Source organism: Miscanthus floridulus, chromosome 14, assembly GCF_019320115.1.
Source record: "Miscanthus floridulus cultivar M001 chromosome 14, ASM1932011v1, whole genome shotgun sequence".
Lineage (NCBI taxonomy): Eukaryota > Viridiplantae > Streptophyta > Magnoliopsida > Poales > Poaceae > Miscanthus > Miscanthus floridulus.
In genome coordinates this window covers 14,442,939-14,464,186 of record NC_089593.1, presented here as the reverse complement: position 1 = coordinate 14,464,186, position 21,248 = coordinate 14,442,939, and positions in this window count along the sequence as shown.

Sequence of the window (21,248 nt, the reverse complement as noted above, 5' to 3'; positions counted from 1 at the left end):
GGTTAGATGTCCTCAAACCCTATCTGCACTTTGCCAACATGATCGGACCATTGCCTTTGGTCCTATGACTCCTTGAGCTAGGGCCTGACACCCCCATTTGACCCTCTATTAAGTATGGCCAGTGGAAAAATGATGTCCTAAACTACTCTAAGTGTCTCCCAACTCCAATTGACACTTAGAATTAGTCTTACCGTAACCTCATCATCCATCCTTTGAAAACCAAAAAAATCAATAGGGGCAAAAAACCATCAATTGCCCAAATAGTCACCATTATTGTGATCTATGTCAAATTGCCTATACAAAACACACGTTAGTCACAAAAATCTTGGGTAGTCATTAATCACTGAAACCCAACTAGGGGCCTTGATGCTTTCAGCTATCTAGGGCGAGAAAGGATGGGATACCATTTGTGCACGCGCATAACGGATATTGTCTATAGGCTGAACATGGAGTACTAGGGGTAGTAACGGATACTGTCCATAGGCTGAACATGGAGTACTCAGAGCTACAAAAGTCTCTAGACTCTAAACAGAAGAAAAAAGAGAAGGTTGTAAGAGGCTATTGAGAAGGAAATGGATGACCGCATGATGTAGTGGTTGAATGCTAATGTCTTGGAATTGGGTCTAGTTGAGCTGCAAGAGCTCCAAAAGTGGCTGGAAGCAGTGGATGGTGTAGTCAAAGAGAAGATGAACAAGATAATAGTTGAAGCAAGCCAAATAACTCAAGGGTCAGTGCCACAACCACTTATGGAGATAGCTTTCACTTAACGCTACCAGTTTGGTCAGCACATCAATGCCGATTCAATGGCTTCCACAGGTCCTGGTTTGATCAATGGATTCATTGATCGTAGCAAATAAAACATTTATAAATGTAAATTTCTTTATTCTCTTGTTATATTTCCATATGTTCAACCATGGTGCATTGTGCTAGTGTTCATTCTTCTTCTTCTTCCATTGTGTGTGTTTGTGTACACACACGTATGCAAGTTTCAGGTAATAGAAATAGGACAAGGGGTAAGCAAAGAAGAGGATTGTATTCGTGTACAGAGAATCAGATGGATAGCACACAAGACATAGGGATTTATACTGGTTTAGGTACGTGGTTGGTGATTGTAGCTATGTGCAACTTTTTTTTGGAACTTAGCTAAGGGCAACTGGCAAGTAGTAAGAAGTGTTGTTTCTGTCATAAAGAAGACGATCAAACACTTCTTTTCTGAATGCGAATTTTCAAAACAAATTTGGTCTATCATACAGGTGACTTCAGGGCTTTCTTAACCTCGTAGCATGCCATATATGTTTGCTGGTTATGGGGAATTAGAACAAACCTGAGAATACTATGCTTGCTAGTAGTGAGCCCAACTTGTTGGTCCCTGTGGGTTTGCATGCATGGGTGTGTTGTGTTCACGCACGTGCACAAATGGGACATCACAAGTTGAGCGAAAGAGTTGCAAATTCTCTCATGGCAACCAAATGAAAAAACTACCAAATATGGAGAAGAATATCGTCAACCCAATTGATATCTGGATCACTCTCTGACTTCCAACTTCTGTTAGCCTAAGGGGGCCAATGTTTTCACTACATCGAACAAAAGAAAGAAAAAATAAGACTTTTTTTAGAACAAGCCATATTGGTTAAGCATGTCTTCTAATAAAAAAATTGTTATCTTAGTTGAGTCTTCTGGGGTAGAATGATCTAGTTTCAACCGTAAAACTTTTACACGCATTTTTAGGAACCAAGGCGGAAATTTTGAAAGTGCTAGAATCTAATCTAGAATGAAAACCTCACAAATAGGGGGGCATGTTAAGATTATTTACACTGATACGGATGAACCTGCTGGAGCACCAAAGATCCCCTCCAAGAACATTCCAACACCCTGCTTGCGAACATTTTGTTAGAAGGCTCGGAATTTTGTAGGCACAAGAAGTGGTCACATCACATCTATACACATACAGTGTTTGGCGCACAACAGAAACTATTGCTCGATAGAGGTAGGGAAGACTTTGTGGTTTTCTATAAAATACACACAAAAAATAATATATCTAGAGAGAAACAACAAATTTTGTCACTACTACACAAGTCTAATTGGAGGCGGGCGTTTCAGGTTAACGAAGGCGGGCATTGCATCTGCCTCCGCCAAAAGGTTTGCGTTAATGCAGATCTATGGAGGCGGTTGCTCTGCCCACCTCGGTTAATCGATTCATAGAGGCGGACACAAATGCCCGCCTGCGTAAATAATTTCATGATTTCAAAAAGCCTGCCGAGCCCGGTTGCCCACCTAGCCTGGGCACATGGATGACGGTCTAGTGTATGGATTGATAGCTACCTTTACTTAAAAAACTTTTATAGGCTGTGTGCTTTTATGGTTTATGCAGTGATGGGAAGTGATCTCAAGGTGTTTATATGAACTTGATGTAATTATCTTGAGTTCAATAAAATATTAATAAAAAAATACCATACTACAATAAAGTTGATCTCGTTATTCAATTCATCATGCAATTCATATGCCTCCTTTTATTCTTTTGATAATTCATGGTTATGTTAATGCTCAGTCTAATTCATGGTCAGATTACTTAGCATGCTTCTGTCTAGTGTCTTGACGGTGATTAGAGTAGCATAGTTAATCCCACATGGGTTTTCAACACATGCAAGGATGTCTCCCTTAGTGAGCCCTTGTGGTCGTGCCTTTGGGGAACTGGCACAAAACAGTTGGGTTATGACAGGTTCTGGGAAGGCCCTTGCCACCAACATAATTTAAGCTTGTTGCCCTTGCCACCGCCACCAAGCTTGAGATTTTGGTCCTCGCTTGGCATGGCAGGATTTGCATCCCATAGCTGGGAAGACTTGCCATCCTTCTTCAACTTTTTGATGACAGTGTCCATGTCCATCAGGCCAGTCACCTTCCCTTGCTCTGTGTCTATACTAGTTTGGTACACACCTGTATAGATCAATCCAATACATTTAAGGTTTTCACACACAGCACAAAAGTAGCGTGTTTAACTAAAGAATGAAGAAATTTACATTTATAAAAGATTTCTTTGTTACCATCAATCTTGTGTAGGGCCCTGTTAACTTTCTTGAGACAGCCTTTGCAGTGGATGCTCACTTTCAAGTCGCATGTCTGGGAACAAATAGAAAGAGAAAATGTTAAGAAAATAGCAAAGCCCTTTCTGAAGAATTGCACAGTAAAATGATTGTCAAGCTGCTTGCTGCTTGATAAAAAACTGAGCATGGAACATAAGAAGGAATACACACATGCGCGTGCGGACGCACACACACATGCACACACTCGCACGCGTATCTGGAGAAAAGAACGGATGGTAAGACAAAGTGGAGTGGTTGAACATCACTATGTAAAAAAGCCACATATCCACCACGTCACCTACAGACGCCAACACAAACGCACGTTTGTAGTAAGTCACCGGTGGGGTCACCGGTCCGGCGAGGTCAACACGCGTTTGTAATAAGCGTCTACTACAGACGCGTGTTAGGAAAACATGTCTGTGCTAACTCTCCAAATGTGCGTTTATAACACGCGTCTGTAGCTGCATCAATTATTACAGACGCATGTTGTGTTTTCCGAGTCTCAGATAACGGGTTCAAACTCTACAGACGCGGGTACGTAACACGCGTCTGTATCTGGGTAACATATCGGATGGTATGACAAAGTAGAGTGGTTGAACATGCATGTGGAAATGTAACAAAAGAATAAAGAAATTTACATTTTTTTAAACTTTTGTTCGTTATCATCAATCTTGTGTAGGATCCTCTTAATTTCCTTCACACACCCATCACAGTGGATACCCACTTTCAAGTCATAGCTCTAGAAACAAACAGAAACAAAAGTTAAGAAAATAGCAAGCCACTTTATAAAGAAATGCACGGTGAAATGATTAACACACGCACGCACACGTGCGTTTGTGTATGTGTGTGTGCGTGCGTGTGTGACACACACACATCTTAGAGAATTGCATATGCGTGCTTTTTCTTCAGTAGAGAGGAAGCAAAACGAACTCACATGCATCCTGAGAAGTGCCACCTTACTCATATCCTTGACCGCCTCAAAATCAACACCATCAACAAGGAAACATGTCTCATAACTCTCTTCGTCTATCTCTGTATTGGCGAGAGTGACAGATCGATAGAGATGATAGGGAATGTGTTGATGGCAAAATCCACTTGACAACACGATAACCTGGCGTATGTTCCTCATCGAGTTCTTGTTGGCAAACTGCATGAATGAGACTACCACAGCAGCTGACATCAACAAAAATTCACTGATGATTAGTCTGTGAATGACGAATCTGCAATAAGTTTTGCCTCTACACAAGAAAGGAAGTTTGACTCACCTACAATGCCAAATAAGATGCAGTAATATGCTGCGAAGATTGGCAGTGGAATTGATGCAAAGAAGGCCCCAAATTTCCCTGCAAAAATAGGACATCACAATTTGAGCAAAAGAGTTGCAAATTCTCTCATGGCAACCAAATGAAAACAAAATACCAAATATGGAGAAGAATATCATAAACCCAGTTGATATCTGGATCACTCTCCTGCTTCCAACTTTTGTCAGCCCAAGGAGGCCAATGTTTTCACTACATTGAAGAAAAGAAAGAAAAAAAGAAGACTTTTTCAGAACAAGCAGTAATGGTTAAGCATGTCTTTTAATAACAAATTCTTATCTTAGTTGAGTCTTTTGGGGTAGAATGTTCTGGGTTCAACCATAAAACTTTTACACACATTATTAGGAACCAAGGTGGAAATTTTGAAGGTGCTAGAATCTTATCTAGAATGCTAAGATTATTTACACTAATATGGATGAACCTGCTGGAGCACCAAAGATCCCCTCCAAGAACATTCCAACAACCTGCATGAGAACATTTTGTTAGAATCCTCGAAATTTTTAAGCACAAGAAGTGGTCACATCACATCTATACACATATGGTGTTTGGCACACAACAGAAAACTACACATATGGTGTTTGGCACACAACAGAAACTATTGCTCAATGGAGGTAGGGAAGACTTTGTGATTTTCTATAAAATACACACAAAAAATAATACATCTAGAGAGAGAGAAAAAACAGATTTTGTCAATACTACACAAATCTTATTGGAGGCGGGTGTTTCAAGTTAACGGAGGCGGGCAACGCAACCGCTTCTGTTGAAAGGTCTGCGTTAATGCAGACCTACGAAGGTGGTTGCTTTGCATGCCTCAGTTAATCGACTTATGCGCCACCACTGGATCGGCTCGCTCTTGGTTGGATCCACAACCCCCCCCCCCCCCCCCGCCGCTGCTCGTGCCAGATCCACACGCACGCAGCTGACGGTGGCTGAATTCACTCGGTGGTGGCAGGATCCGCGCCCCCACCCCTGCTGGTGACTGGATCCATGCCCCCGCCTCCTCCGGTGGTCGGTTGGTGGTCGGATCCACCGCCGGTGTCCAGTTGGAGGCCGGATCCACGCCAAGAGACGGAGAGGGAGAGGCGCCATGCACCGAGAGAGGGAGAGGGAGAGGGATGGGCACCGCGCGCCTTGCCTGCCAGCTATGGGGGAGAGGCGGCACGCTGCCTGCTGGCTGTGGAGAGAGAGAGAGGGAGAGGGAGAGGGAGGGGGAGCGTCGCATGGGGAGAGAGGAAGCGCCTCGCGTCGCACGGGGGGAGGGAGGGGCTCCGCCCTGCCTACCAGCTGTGGAGAGGGAGAGGGAGGGGGAGCACCACACGGGGCGAGAGGGTTGGGAGCTTAAATGAGAGAGGGAGAGACTGAGAGAGAGAGAGAGAGAGAGAGTGTCGGGTTCATAAACTCGGGGTCCCTCTTAGACCGGCTTCCCAGTAAAGGCTCGGCCCGACAGACAACGTTGCGAACGACGCGCAACTCTTGGGCCAGCTCAGACACCTAAACGACAGGTCAGAAGGACAATCCAATCCGACCGGAAGGCCTGGCCAAGGAGGAACGGCGCCCGCTTCCGACTCCGGCCCGCCTCTCCGACCGAAAGGCCTCACAAAGGAGGAACAGCGCTCGCTTCCATCACCAGCCCACCTCCGGACAGCCTCTCCGACCGGAAGGCCTGGCCAAAACACCACTTTCGACTCTGACCCGCTTCTTCGACCGGGAATGCGCTGAACCCCTGCTTACAGCTCCTCTCCGACTGGCGCAATCAGAGCCGACTGGGACCGACCGACCAGGGACGCTTGCTTGGTAAGGACTAGAAAACGGACAGAGAAAGTAAGGCAGGGCACTCAAGTCAATCGCAATACCAAGGACCGTACCCTATATACCTACAGGATAGTACCCTGCGACCTCCCTGGCATGATAGAACCGAAGCAATGTTGTAGGCGCCGACATTTTCCCCTACAGTGTTGTGGGCGCCATCAACTCTCATACCAGACAAATACGGTAAGGCTCCCCCCACGTGCCTCTGAGGCACCAATAGTGTTGTGGGCCTCGGCATTTACCGTACCAGGCGAACATGGTAAAAACCCCTTGCATGCCTCTGGGTATCAAACAGTATGGCAGGCACCGACATCTGCCATACCTGAAGAAGACGACACAACCTCCCACGTGCATCTGACATTAAATAGTATTGTGGGCGCCTACCATCATCATGTACCTACCGGCGTGGGCAGCAAGACTTAGCAGTATATGTACTCTCTCCCTCTCACTTGTAAGGCCATCCCCTTCATCTATAAAAGGGGATGATCTCTCTTCCAACAAGGAGGATCGATCAGGTCACTAGTACACAACAACCGAACCACTAGGTTCAAACCTCGAGCACACGCTCAAACACTTAGCACATAGCGGAGCTCCCATCACTTTTGGCCCTTCAGACTGGAGTCCGACCGGACCTCTTGTACCCCCCATCTTTCTCCGTCTCGTTTGTAACCCCACCGCAAACTTCGAGCAACTGGGCTCAGGAATAAAGTCACCGACTGATTCAAACTAGACGTAGGGTACATTGCCTGAACCAGTATAACCCTGTGTCATTGAGTGCTAGGCCACATCCGATCACACGTACGGCAAAACTATAAATATTTACGTGTTGCTCACTTTCTGCACCGAGAGAGAGATTGAGAGGAAACCCTAATTGCTTCTCTTATACAAGCCCGATAGAAGCCCAATTTGGGCTTTGGCTGGGCCTCGGCCATGATTAACCGAGGCGGGCCTCATAACTTTTTCGAAGGTCGACGTCTTAAAAGGCCCACCTCAGTAAATCGATTTTAGGATACGGTCCGTAAATTGATTTTAGAAGGCAGGCAATCGTGACCGCCTCCATAAATAAAATGTCTGCTTCGATAAATGCATTTTGCGAGACGGTTAATTGTGACCGCCTCCGTAAATAAAAATGTCCGCCTCTAAAAATCCTTAGTCATTTTCCGAGGTGGTTAGATTTTGTGACCGCCTCTGTTAATGGTTGGGCAGTGCCTCGCAAAATGATTTTTATAGTAGTGTGTTTGAAGAAAACCATAAGAAAGGATTATTATCAAGAGGCTAAGAAAAAAATATAGGAGGTAGGAGGAAGAAGATACTCCTCTATGTCTATTTACATCAAGCTAAGGACATGGAGTCAGTCTCTATTATGCTTACCGTTTTTGTTTCCTTGAGACCTCCTTTGGCCTCGGAAACTGAAGCCTTTCTTTTCACCTTCAGCGGATTGTGCTTGCAAAAAAAAACACTAGCCCAAGAGGTGTTTAAATAGGCTACTAGTGCGGGCACACATAGTTGAATGTAAAGTTACATATTAATATTGCATGAGTGTGGTGTGGTGGGGGTGGTGCGGTTGTGGTTGTGGTTGTGTGTGGGTTCGTGTGTCTGCGTGTGGGTTTGCATGCATGGGTGTGTTGTGTGCACACACATGCACAAATGGGACATCACAATTTGAGCGAAAGAGTTGCAAATTCTCTCATGGGAACCAAATGAAAAAACTACCAAATATGGAGAAGAATATCATAAACCCTCGATATATGGCTCACTCTCCTACTTCCAACTTTTGTCAGCCCTAGGAGGCCAATATTTTCACTACATTGAAGAAAACAAAGAAAAAAGAAGACTTTTTTAGAACAAGCAGTAATGGTTAAGCTTGTCTTCTAATAACAAATTCTTATCTTAGTTGAGTCTTCTAGGGTAGAATGTTCTAGGTTTAACCAGAAAACTTTTACATGCATTTTTAGGAACCAAGGCGGAAACTTTGAAGGTGCTAGAATCTTATCTAGAATGAAAACCTCACAAATAGGGGGGATTAAGATTATTTAGACTGATATGGACGAACCTGCGGAGCACCAAAGATCCCCTCCAAGAACATTCTGACACCCTGCATGAGAACATTTTATTAGAAGGCTCAAAATTTTGTAAGCACAAGAAGTGGTCACATCACATCTATACACATACGGTGTTTGGCACACAACAGAAACTATTGCTCGATAGAGGTAGGGAAGACTTTGTGGTTTTCTATAAAATACACACAAAAATAATATATCTAGAGAGTGAAACAACAGATTTTGTGTTTGAAGAAAACCATAAGCAAGGATTATTACCAAGAGGCATGCGTGTGTTGTGGTTGTGGTTGTTTGTGGGTTCGTGTGTCTGCGGGTGGGTGTGCATGCATGGGTGTGTTGTGTGCACGCATGTGCACAAATGGTAGCCCGTCCTTCCTGCCTTAGGGCCATTTCACTGAATAGAAGCACGTACTCAGAGTCATCGAATCCATCAAAGCACATTGGATGTGCTTGCTTGGCAAGAACCTAGACAAAACAACAGTTAAATGCATTCATGTTTTCTATTTTACTTTGTCGTGTGGGGTGAATGAAAAAATTGTAGGATAACAACAATTACTGGTACTACTAAAAGAAAGTAACATGCTATTAGAAAAGGAGAGAGAGAGAGAGAGAGCAGATTTTCGGATTCTTGACTAAGAGCATCTCCAGGAGTTCCCTAAATCCCTTCCTAATCCATGTTTTTAGAAAGATAGGAAAAAACCCCTCTCCAACAACTCCTAATCCTTCCCTAAAATTTACGCACTTGGGAAAAGCCGACCCAATCCGCGTAAAGTTACGTGCTTCTCCGGCTCCGTGTGTCCTTCTTCCCGCGCCATTTTTTCTTCGCGCCATCATTTTCTCCTGCACTGCGGTGTCGTTGAACACCATCTTGATGAGGGCAGTCTTGCCCACGCCGGCGGCGCCCATGACGGCCAGCACCTGCGCGTCCCGCTGGTCACGCTGGCCTAGCAACAGCCCCACCACAGCCTCCACGTCGCCGTCGCAGCCCATCACCCACTCGGGGGGGGGGGGGGGGCAGGGGTCATACATCAGCGAGGTCATCTGCCGGAACATGGCCTCTGGACCACCGTCTGGACGAGCGTGAGCGCCCTCCGCACGTCCCTAGCCAAAACACGGCATGGTGGACGACGACGAAGGTAGCTTAATTATTGATCATTTCAGGTTGCAGCAGGATCAGAGGATCAGTTTATTGTTTGCGTTACAGAGAGGTAGATGAGTGCTGACTGCCTCCTAGCCCTGGGTGGTAGCAGGCTACCCTTGGACTCCACTGGCTAGCTGCGGCAGGGAATCGCGGGATGGGAGGAAAAAATGGCGTGGGGAAATGGCCAACGTCGGCTGGGAGGAGCAGGACTAGGGCAAGGAGGAGGCGGCGGCGGCGGCGTACGTATTGTGCGAGCATGAAGAGACCCGCACGAAAAAAGGCTGGCAAAAAAAATTGATTTTTTAAAGTGAAATATTAGGAACTATTAGCAAAGATACCCATGCGTTGCAACGGGAGAAAATCAAAACTTGTATTTGTACTTAGTTACTAATAATATGTATATTTTGCATTTAATCCATCAGCAATGAAGCAATAATTACATTAGGACATTGATCATCTATAAAAGTGCAATTTAGAATAATGACAGTTGTCGTAGGGTCGGAACCGCGGCAAGCATTGTTGTTTGAGTTGGTGTCAGAGTATGTGTCTCCGGTGGCTCGGGTGGGCTCAAGAACACAAGAATCAAAGAGGGGACACAACGGTTTATCCTGGTTTGGGTCGATCGGTGCCCTACGTCCAGTAGCTGATGATCCTTATACTCAAGAGCACCAAAAATCGGGGTGTTACAACAGAGTGTAGAGAGATTTGATAGGGGGTTAGCTTGGTGCTAATTCTAAGGTTGCCTCACCATCGATGGAGTCTTTCCCTCGTCGGAGAGGAGGAAGACGATGGATGCGGCGGAGGAGCTCTCGATGCCCCTCTCTGGGTTGCCCTGCCCTCGGTGCTGAGTAGAAGCAGATCGAATGAGGAGTCGAATGATCTATCTGGGATCCTCCCCCCTTCCCCTGAGGTCCAACCTTATCCCTTATATATCGAGATAAGTCGAGTACATGGCGGTTTGGGGAGAAGTGTCTACGATTTACATGCGTCGGAGTCTAGGAGGGTCTTGTAGCGGTGCTCTGTGGACCATGGCAGTGTCGTAGAGCCGAAGAAGTCTTGGGCGTCATCCGACTACTCTGTTATGACAATCTGCATGTCAGGCTATGTCGGCTTGGACCGGCCTCCCCCAAGTGGACCTTCTAGAATCTTCTTGGTGGCGAAGGAGGTCGGCTCCAGGGGCTGACATGCGGGCCTAGTGTAGGGTCGAGATGGCGGACTAGAGGGGGGTGAATAGTCCTTTCTAAAATTAAATGCACCAGCTAACCAAAACAAATGCGGAAATAAGACTACCAGTCTAACCAAGACTACACCCCTTTATCTAAGTTCACAAGCACCTTATGAAGATCTTAATTAGGCAACAAAGGTGTCGGGCTTGCTAGAGCTCACCTAAAGAATTCTAGATCAAGGCCACACAAACCTATACACTAGTACTTTGCACAACCGAGGGAGCTCCTACACAATCTAGTAAGTAAAAACACAAAGCTCATAAGCTCACTAGCAATGCTCGATAACAAGGCTACACAAGCCAAATATTGGCATCACCCGCCAAGCCCGCATGTCGGGCACCGCAAGAACTAACCCCGAAAGTGAGGGTAGCTCAATGACACGCTCTACTAGAGTTGCTCTTCGTGATCCCCGTGGGGTGAGCACAACCCCCCCTTACAAATCCTCCTCCAGAGCACCGCACAATCTTCTTGCATGTTTCAACGGAGTCACATGCCACCAAACCATCTAGGAGGTGGCAACCTCCAAGAGTAACAAGCACCACTGACTTGCAACTCAATCACCTAGTGCCACTCGATGCAATCTCACAATGCAATCGCACTAGAATCGCTCACTCACAATCAATTCAAACTCTTGCAAGCACAAGTGAGTTAGAGGCTCTCCTAGCACTCCGCAAGCATGGACACTAAGTCCCAAGGGTGCCAAGCATATGCCAAGGCCGGCCACACACTCCTTTTATAGCCCCAAGGGCTAAAATAGCCGTAACCCCCTTCATCCTAATTTCTACGCACTGACCGGACTCGCTAACTTGACCACCCTAGAGTCCGGTCGTAGAGTCTGGTCACTCCTCGTGCGCCATGTGTACTAGCGGTTCAAAGATGATCGTTGCTTGCCAACGGCTAGCTCCCGCATGCACATACTCTTGACCGGACGCGCCTGGGTCCAACGACCGAACACGCTGAGGTCGAGTTCGGTCACCAACGCGCCTTTGTACACTGACCGCACTCCCTTTTCTCCTATGACCGGACTTGACTCTCCCAGAGTCCGGTCACTTCCAGAGAGGTTTCAGAGAGCTCTTTTGATGACTAGACGCTTCAGGTCATCACTAACTAGACTCTCTATGCATCCGGTCGCTCTTGGACTCGTTAAAAATACTGACCGGACTCTCGATTGGACTCGTTGGTATTGACCGGATGCGTCCGGTCATAGACCTTTCAGCGCTAAAACGGCTATAACTCTTAGCTCCGAACTCTTATTTCGATGATCTTCGACATTTTGGAAAGCTTATTCAAAGGGCTACACAACCCACTTGCATATTTGATCCAAAGCACAATGGATCAATGCAGAATTCCAAATCAAGAGCCATCCTATAGTTCGAAGTACACCGAAAAACCTCTCTCTCTTCTCCAAGTTGATCCAATTCAACTCCAACAACTTCTCCTTTGCAAATGTGCCAACACCACCAAGTGTACACCACCAAGTGCAAGTGTGTTAGCATTTTTACAAATATTTTTCAAAGGATTAGTCACTCAATTCACCATGCCACTCGATCCTAGCAACGTCACAAAGTTAGATCGCTCAAGTGGCACTAGATGACTGATATGCAAACAAGTTTACCCCTCTTGATAGTACGGCCATCTATCATAAACCTGGTCATCAACTTATCTACACGCCTATGACCAGTGAAATGAAATGCCCTAGGTTATACCTTTGCCTTGCGTATTCCATTCCATCTCCTCCATTGTTGATGCAACACATGCACCAACCAATCACCAAATGATATGATCCACTTCATATCATCACGTGGCCGTATTGATTCATCGATCTTGACTTCACTTGCTCTTCACCATTGCTTCGGTCCATCGGCACCAAGTCATCACTCAACTTGCCCTTCACACTTGCAACTGGTCCATCGAGCCAAGTCTTGTCTTGATCTTCTCCACCTTGATCACATGACTCCATGTCATGTCTCATATGCAATGAGCTCCTTCATCACATGTGTGAGCTTTGCAATATCTCCAAGCCATTTCACCTCCATGGCAAAGGTTGCTCACACATGATGTTCATGTGGACTAATCACTTGTGTATCTCACATTAAACACAATTAGTCCACCTAGATTATCACTCAATTACCAAAACTAAACAAGGACCTTTCACCCAAGAACTGCCCAGCCCCTAGAGGCTAAGGGGACTTGTCTTCTTGTGTCATACCCCATGTGTGACCTTGTTGCAGGAGCGGCCGGCAAGGCCACGCCCGGAGTGCACCGTCTAGGAGCCCCCAAGCCTCGATGGCCCGAGGCTTGTCTTCTTGCATCTGGCCCTTGGCTAGCATCGTAGGTTGGGCAGGAGCCAAGGGCTGAGTATGGGCACGTCACCGATCTAGAGAGGGGGCATTGCTAGCGATGGGAAGCTCCACCACCAGCCACCACCGCCTCTACACCACCACCACCGCGATAGTGCCTTCACCACCGAGCATCACAGCGCCACCATCAAGCAACCCCATGGCTAGCTCGTCTTGTACGAAGGCGGCCGATGGTTTGCACCTCCTCAACCCCTATCTCTCTCTCACTCTATCTGTTAATTCCGTACTAGCACATGTTCTAGGACTCGCTATTTATTCCAAATGTAAGTACACATGCTAGATCTATGTCTAGTTGATCCTATAATAATCTATCAATGGTATTAGCCGCCTAACTAGGCATAAATCTAGCTTATCGGCGTAGAAAACCGAGTAATAGCAATTAGAAGGAGGTGAGAGATCCAATTTGGATCTAAGCAGAGGGTTCATCAAACCCTAAACCCAAATCGGGTTAAGAAAAGGAGTAAGAAAGGGTCTCGGTTTTGAAAAGGAACTCAAACCCTAACCCTAAGCCGCGTAGACAACTCAGGGAAGAAGAACAGTAGCCAAACCCTAACCCTAACTCGACCTAACCTTAACCCGAACCCAAAATCAAACAAGATCCGAGAAGAATAGAAGAAGATCCAAGCAGAGAAAAGAAGGGGAAAGGGGAAGGGCTTCGGAGGCGGCTTACCTCGCCGCCCTCCACTCACCAGAGTCTCCAGGAAGGGCTTCTTGCCGCCTGCTAGGGCACTGCCACTAGTCCACTTGATGGCAGTGCGCTCACACAAAGGGGAGCGCGTGTGCCGGCGAGGGGGCCGGTGACGGCGCCATCATCCCTCCACCACGGGCTAGCTCTGATGGCCGCTGCTTCACTGCCGCTAAATGGCTGCCGCTCGCTATGCTGAGAGAGGAAGGGGAGGAGAACATAATGAGCTAGGGTTCAGGAGCCGGCGCCGTGTCGTGCTTTTTTGTTCCGCCGAGGAGCGCGCTTGACCATCGATCTGAGATGGACGGTGCAGAGCGAACGAGCTGAATTTTGGCCCAAGCGGGCGCGAGCGGCAGGTCGCTTTCCCGGCCTAGGCCCAGGTTGCGGCCTAGGAGGGAGCCGTGGGCGCCCGCGCAAGGCAGGCTGAGCCGCTTTGCTGCTTGGGCCAAGTAAATAGTGATGCTTTGAGCCCTTTTTCATTTTCTAAATTCTAGATAATTTATTATTTTCCTGGTATTTGATTAATGGCTCAAATAAAATTAGTAAAGAGAATTTTCTTGTGGGTAAAATTCACCAATTAAGTGTGAGTTTTCTGCTGCAATGATCAGTTTATCCTCTGATTAATTTTTGAACCAACGGGAAAATTTTAATTGGAGGAGTAGTCATATTTGCTTAAGTTAAATTATCGTATTGTTATTTTCTGACCAACATTGATGATAACAATATTATAATGTTTATTCATAAGTTTTTCATGCATTAATTCTATTTCTGCCCAACAGTGATGTAGAATTAGTGTATAAGAATGTTGTATGTTTTAATTTTGACCAACATTAAATTAAAGCATGCAATTATGATGTCATATTTTCTCACTATCTCTGATGGTGTTTTTTAGGACTCAACCTAATGGCTTTTATCTCGTACATACCACCTCTTGAAGGGGGCAACTACATGGTATGGCGAGAGAAGTATGAACTAGCACTTGCACGGTCTGAACATGACCTAGCGCTTACCTCCTCGTGTTCGACTGAGCCAGTGGGCCTGGTGAGGGAAGATAATGAGACTGATGCTGATTTCACTGCTTGGCAGTGAGATCATGCAGAAGTGTGGATGAAGTATGATCTCGAACACAAGAAATGGGACATTTCAAACCACAAGTGCTTGATGGTGGCTAAGTCCACAATTTCAAATGCTATAAGGGGGTCTATCCTAGATTGTGATACCGCCACAGAGTATCTTAAGAAGGTGGAGAGTCAGTTCACTGGATCTTCAAAGGCTTATGCTAGTACTTTGATAAAGAAATTATTCAATGAGAAATACTCTGGTGGAGGTATAAGAGAACACATATTGAAGATGAGCAACATGGCATCCAAGCTCAAGCCAATAGATTTGGGGCTCAAAGATGAGTTCTTGATTCATTTGGTTTTTGCTTGCTTGCCAAAAGAGTATGAAACTTTTGTTGTTAACTATAGCATGTAGCCCAATAAGTGGGACATTGAGAAGCTCATTGCAATGTGTGTGCAAGAGGAGGAGAGGCTTAAAAGCTCACAGGGTGACTCTACAAACCTTGTGAAGAACAATAAAAGGATGAATTTTAATGCCCAACCTCATGGGAAAGCCCCTCAGATTGATCACCAGCAGAAGAACAATAATGTACAAGTTGACAAGGATCAATGCAAATAGTGCAAGAAGAGTGGACATTACCAGAATGACTGTCCAAAGTTCCTAAAAAACCTTCTGAAGAAAGGTGAGGATATTATTACATTCATAGACGAGTCCTTGTATTTAAGTTATTCAAAATCTACTTAGTGGATTGACTCAGGTGCAACTATTTATGTTGTAAATTCATTACAGGGATTCCATACGAGGAGGACCCTGCAAAGAGGAGAACGAAGAATTAAAGTAGCAAATAGAGTTGAAACTGAAGTTGAAGCCATTGGAGATCTCTCTCTAGAATTAGTTGATGGTTTTGTACTTAAGCTTTCAGATGTTCTATATGTACCCTCTTTGCGAAGAAACTTAATAAGTGTTTCACATTTAGATGACGATGGATATGATTGTCATTTTGGTAATGGCAAATGTCGGATTATTTATAATAATAAATGTATTGGTCTTGCCTTCCGACAAGACAAGCTTTATTTATTATCACTTTCTAAGAATGTGAATGATGTAAGTACTGAGAATGAGAATGCCTCTTCGTCTATGAATGCAAGTAATAAGCGGAAGAGAGTTCATGTTGTACCATTGAAATTATGGCATTGTCGTTTAGGCCATATTTTGAGAGGGAGAATAGAGCGATTGATTAAGAAATCAATTCTTCCGCCTTTAGAATTTTTAAATTTAGAGCAATGCATTGATTACATAAAAGGAAAGTACGTTAAGAAAATAAAGAAAGATGTCAAACGAAGCGCATGAATTTTAGAAATAGTTCACATAGATATTTGTGGTCCTTTTCCTATAAAGAGTGTGGATGGTTATGATTCATTTATAACATTCACAGATGACTATTCTCGTTTTGTCTATATTTATCCAATTAAAGAAAGATCGGAAGCATTGGATAAATTTAAGATATTTAAGGCTGAAGTAGAAAATTAGCACAACTTAAAGATTAAGGTAGTAAGGTCCGACCGTGGGGGAGAGTACTATGGTCGACACACCCCATATGGCCAAGTTCCTGGACCTTTTGCAAGGTTCTTATAGGAAAATGACATATTAGCCCAGTATTCTACACCGGGCGAGCCTCAACAGAATGGAGTAGCTGAAAGATGCAACCGTACCTTAATGAATATGGTGAGAAGCATGATAAGTTACTCTACCCTACCGATAAGTTTATGGATAGAGGCATTAAAAACGCCATTCATATACTTAATCGAGTGCCAAGCAAGTTGGTGCCCAAAACACCGTATGAGTTGTGGACATGAAAGGAACCCTCACTTAACTATTTACATGTGTGGGGTTGTCCAACTGAGGCAAAAGTTTTTAACCCAAACATAGGGAAGCTAGACTCCAAGACAGTTAGTTGCCATTTCATTGGCTATCCAGAAAAGTCAAAAGGTTATTGCTTCTATTATCCTGACAGACAAACAAAGTTTGTAGAAATAAGGCATGTTGTCTTCTTAGAGGATGATATGATCAGGGGGAGCATGGTTGCGCGAGAAAATAGTTTTGAAGAGAAGCGGGTATATGTGCCCACTCCTATGGTTCAGGAGCCATTCTTCATGCTACCTATTGTTGCTGTACCAACAGTGCAAGACACTATAGTAACAACACCTATTATTAGTTCTCCTATGGCAACAATGAATGAACATGAGGAACTTGTCCTTTAGGATCTCCAAGAACCCATTGTCACACATGAGGGAGAGCAACAATAGCCTCATATAGAACAAGTGTCATCTAACGAGGCCACTAGAATGTCTCAAAGAGTTAGGAGATCAGCCATTCCTGGTGACTACGAAGTTTATGAATGTGAGGAATTTCAAATGGAGGGTGATCCCACCTTATTTGAAGAAGCCATGAGAAGCGCTCACTCATCCAAGTGGCTTGAAGCCATGGAAGATAAAATAAATCAATGAAAACCAACCATGTTTGGGACTTAGAAACAATTCCTAAAGGAGCTAAGACAGTAGGTTGTAAATGGGTCTACAAAACTAAACAGGACTCCAAAGGGAATATAGAAAGATTCAAAGCATGACTTATGGCGAAAGGCTTCACGCAAAGAGAAGGCATAGATTACAATGAGACATTTTCTCTAGTCTCATGTAAGGATTCTTTTAGAATCATAATGACGCTTGTAGCACATTACGATTTAGAATTACATCAGATGTATGTAAAGACGGCGTTCCTAAATGGGGATCTGGAGGAAAATGTTTACATGGCACAACTGAAAGGTTTCATTGTGGAAGAAAAAGAACGTATGGGATGCCGCCTGAAGAAATCCATTTACGGATTAAAACAAGCTTCAAGACAGTGGTATTTGAAGTTTGATAGTACAATAAGAAAGTTTGGGTTTCAAGAAAATGTAGAGGACAATTGAGTTTATACAAAGTTCAAGAATGGGAAATACATTTTCCTAGTCTTGTATGTGGATGACATCTTGCTCGCTATAGAGAAAGGGGGGTTTTAGGATTATCACAAAAGGCATACTTAGAAAAGGTTCTAAAGAAATACAGTATGCAAAATTGTAAGTCTTAACCTGCTCCCATAGTCAAGGGTGATAGATATATGGAATTTCAATGTTCTAGGAACCAATATGAGATCGATCAAATAAAAGTGGTTCCATATAGTTCAACTGTCGGAAGTTTATAGTATGCTCAAGAGTGTACTCGCTTTGACTTAGCATTTGTTACTGGGTTACTTGCAGATATCAGAGTAATCCAGGAATAAAACACTGGAAATTAGTAAAGAAAGTTTTGCGTTACTTGCAAGGTACGAAGGGTCTCATGCTAACATATAGAAGATCTAATTCCCTGCACATAGAGAGGTATATAGATTCTGATTATGTGGGAGATGATAGAAAATCCACGTCAGGATACATATTCACTCTCGCAGGAGGAGCTATATCGAGGAAAAGCTCAAAGCAAACCATCACTACATCGTCCATGATGTATGCCGAGTTTGTAGCATGTTATGAGGCCACAGGGCAGGTGAATTGGCTGAAGAAATTCATGCTCGGATTAAAAGTGGTAGACGACATACATAAACCACTCAAGTTATACTACGATAATAATTCAGCAGTATGTTATGCTCACAACAATAAGTCAAGTGGTGCAGCCAAACACATTGATATAAAGTATTATGTTGTGACAGACAAAGTCTAGGATCATATAATTAGTCTTGAGCATATAAGAATAGAAAAGATGCTCGCGGATCCGCTTACAAAAGGCTTACCACCCAGCATATTCAGAGAACACTTAGCCGACATGGATTTAAGGGAAAGCCTATGATTCCTAGACAATAAGGGCCTAGTTGAGAATCTAGTTCAAAATAGAGAGGTGCATTATAGCTATTTAATCTAATGACAACTGACCGTGACGATGAGGCACGCTCTATGCACTGATCTGTGATGGAATGGGAACAAGATAAAGTAAGTAGGTTGAGTTTAAGTCATAAGGTGTGATCAAGGAGGAGAATGTTAGATGATCTCCACCATTTGGCCCACCCTTGGATCCGCGCCCTAATCGGGGGCGCCCAACCATTCCATGGTTGGTGGGCCCCCATCGCACAGCGCCATAAAAAGGGAGGTGGGGGTCGGGGCACAAGGAATCATGTTCACTTGAGCCACCAAACGCCCCACCTACAGTCCCTAAACCCTAGCTGATCTAGAGAGGGGGCGTTGCCAGTGATGGGAACCTCCGCCACCGGCCACCACCGCCACCGCGACAGTGCCTTCACTGCTGGGCATCACAGCACCACCATCAAGCAACCCCATGTCCAGCTCGTCTTCTACGAAGGCGGCCGATGATTTGCACCTCCTCAACCCCTATCTCTCTCTCACTCTATCTATTAATCCTGTACTAGCACATGTTCTAGGACTCGCTATTTATTCCAAATATAAGTACATATGCTAGATCTATGGCTAGTTGATCCTGTAATAATCTATCAACCTCCCTCGTACATATGAATGATTAGGTCTTCTTCACACACGCTGTCACTCCACTGTAGCCTAGGGCTATCCATGCAAAAGCTATATGCAAAAGTTAACATTATTGGAGAAGTTGGCTTAGAGCTATTAACTAACTCTAACCATCGTGGGTGCCCTAAGGGCAGCTCCAACAAACGACTTTTAATATAGCTCTAAATATTTTTCTCGTATTTTAATAGAAGAGAGAGAAAACTAGCTCTTGATCAAGAGCTAAGCTCTTGCACATATTTCAAAGCTATGTAAGAGTGTCATATGAAGCTATCCATGTTAAAAACTATGTGCTAAAAGTTAATGTAGATATCATCTATGCTCCTGAACCTGACGGGTGAAGCTAGCAGCATGCAGCTCCTTCCACCCACTCGCCAACACGTACACAAGAGCAAACATACAAAACCATCCATTAGTTATTCCACAACCCTCTCAACAGCTACGTTCCCCCCACTATACCACAACCAACAATTAGCATCGAACAACGGTCGCTAAAACATAATATTAACAACCAATAATTGGTGGCTATAAATTTCTAACAGATTATCGGTCGCTATCTTTTCTTCTACCGACTCTGCATCGGTCGATATATATATTTACCTATTTCCTCGGACAATCGGTCGCTAAAAACAAGTATTAGGGTCAAACGATCGGTCGATACAGTCTGTTTTCATTTTAGCGCGCTTGGCCCATCCCACTGGCGCCCAAAGAAATTTGGTGGCCCACCTATCATTCTTCCTTTGCAAAACCCTATACCTCATCCTTTCCAGCCGCCCCCGCCCAACAGCACATAGTCGCGCGAGCGCGCCAATCCATTCTCTCGCCGCCCCTACCCCCATACCGCCGCTCGGTGCCACGCACCCTTGGCCCCTCCCGCCTGCCCTCTCAGATGGGGCCACGCAAGTGCCCGCGGGACCCCTCGGACGAGGCTGCATGAGCTTGGAAGCACAAATCCACCGGAGTCCGTGATACCTGCGTTACCATAGGCAAGGGGTCTGATTCCCTCGTTCCTTTCATCTTCCTTCCGAAGCCCGATATTTATTCCCCCATCCCACCTGTCTTGCTCTAGATCGAGGAGATTGAAATCAATTCCTTGGGATAAGATGAGGTCAAGCAGGATAGGGATTTATGTGATCTGTCTTGCTCTATATCGAGGAGATTGAAATCGATTCCTTAGGATAAGATGAGGTCAAACATGATGGGATTTATGAGTTTAAAGGGCTTTAAACTGGGCCCACTGGACGCTCCATACCCCCCATCCACCCACTATGCATGTGCATGGCTTAATTGACAAATCAGTCATTGTAGGATGAAGGAGTAAAGTTTTGCCCATGACTCTAAACAACTCAGCGGGGCTAAAGTTTAGTCCCCCTAAACTTTAGTCTATGGACTAGTGATCCAAACACGGCCTTAGACTAAAGAAGCAAAAGTTTAGTCCTTGATGGAGGTGTTTGGATCATGGGCTAAACTTTAGTCCTTCAACCAACAATGACCAATTTGCCCATAATTTAATTTAGCCATGCACATGCATGCATAGCCATGCAGCATCAAGTGGGTGGGGGTATGGGGCGTCTTTGCACCCCCCCCCCTCCCCCCCACCCCCTCCCCCCTAAGGCACTTTTAGCCTAGTTTAGACCCTCTTGTGGAGCAAATGGAACAGGCCCTGAGTTGTTTACTTTGCGAGTAGTAGCTTAGGCTGGGCGCAGCTCTTGAGTTAGCGCGTGGAATGCACATTTCATAAAAAGGCCCCGTTTGGCTTAACCAGAAAACGACACTATTTAGCTTGTTTTTTTCAGCCGGAACAATATTTTTCTCTCACAAGAATTTAGCCAGAACAGTGTTTTCAACCAGTTTCAGCCACAATTCAGCGAGCCGAACGGGGCCAAAGGGTGTTGTATTCAACTGTTTTACACTTAATCATTGAGAAGAATTACCCTCTCTT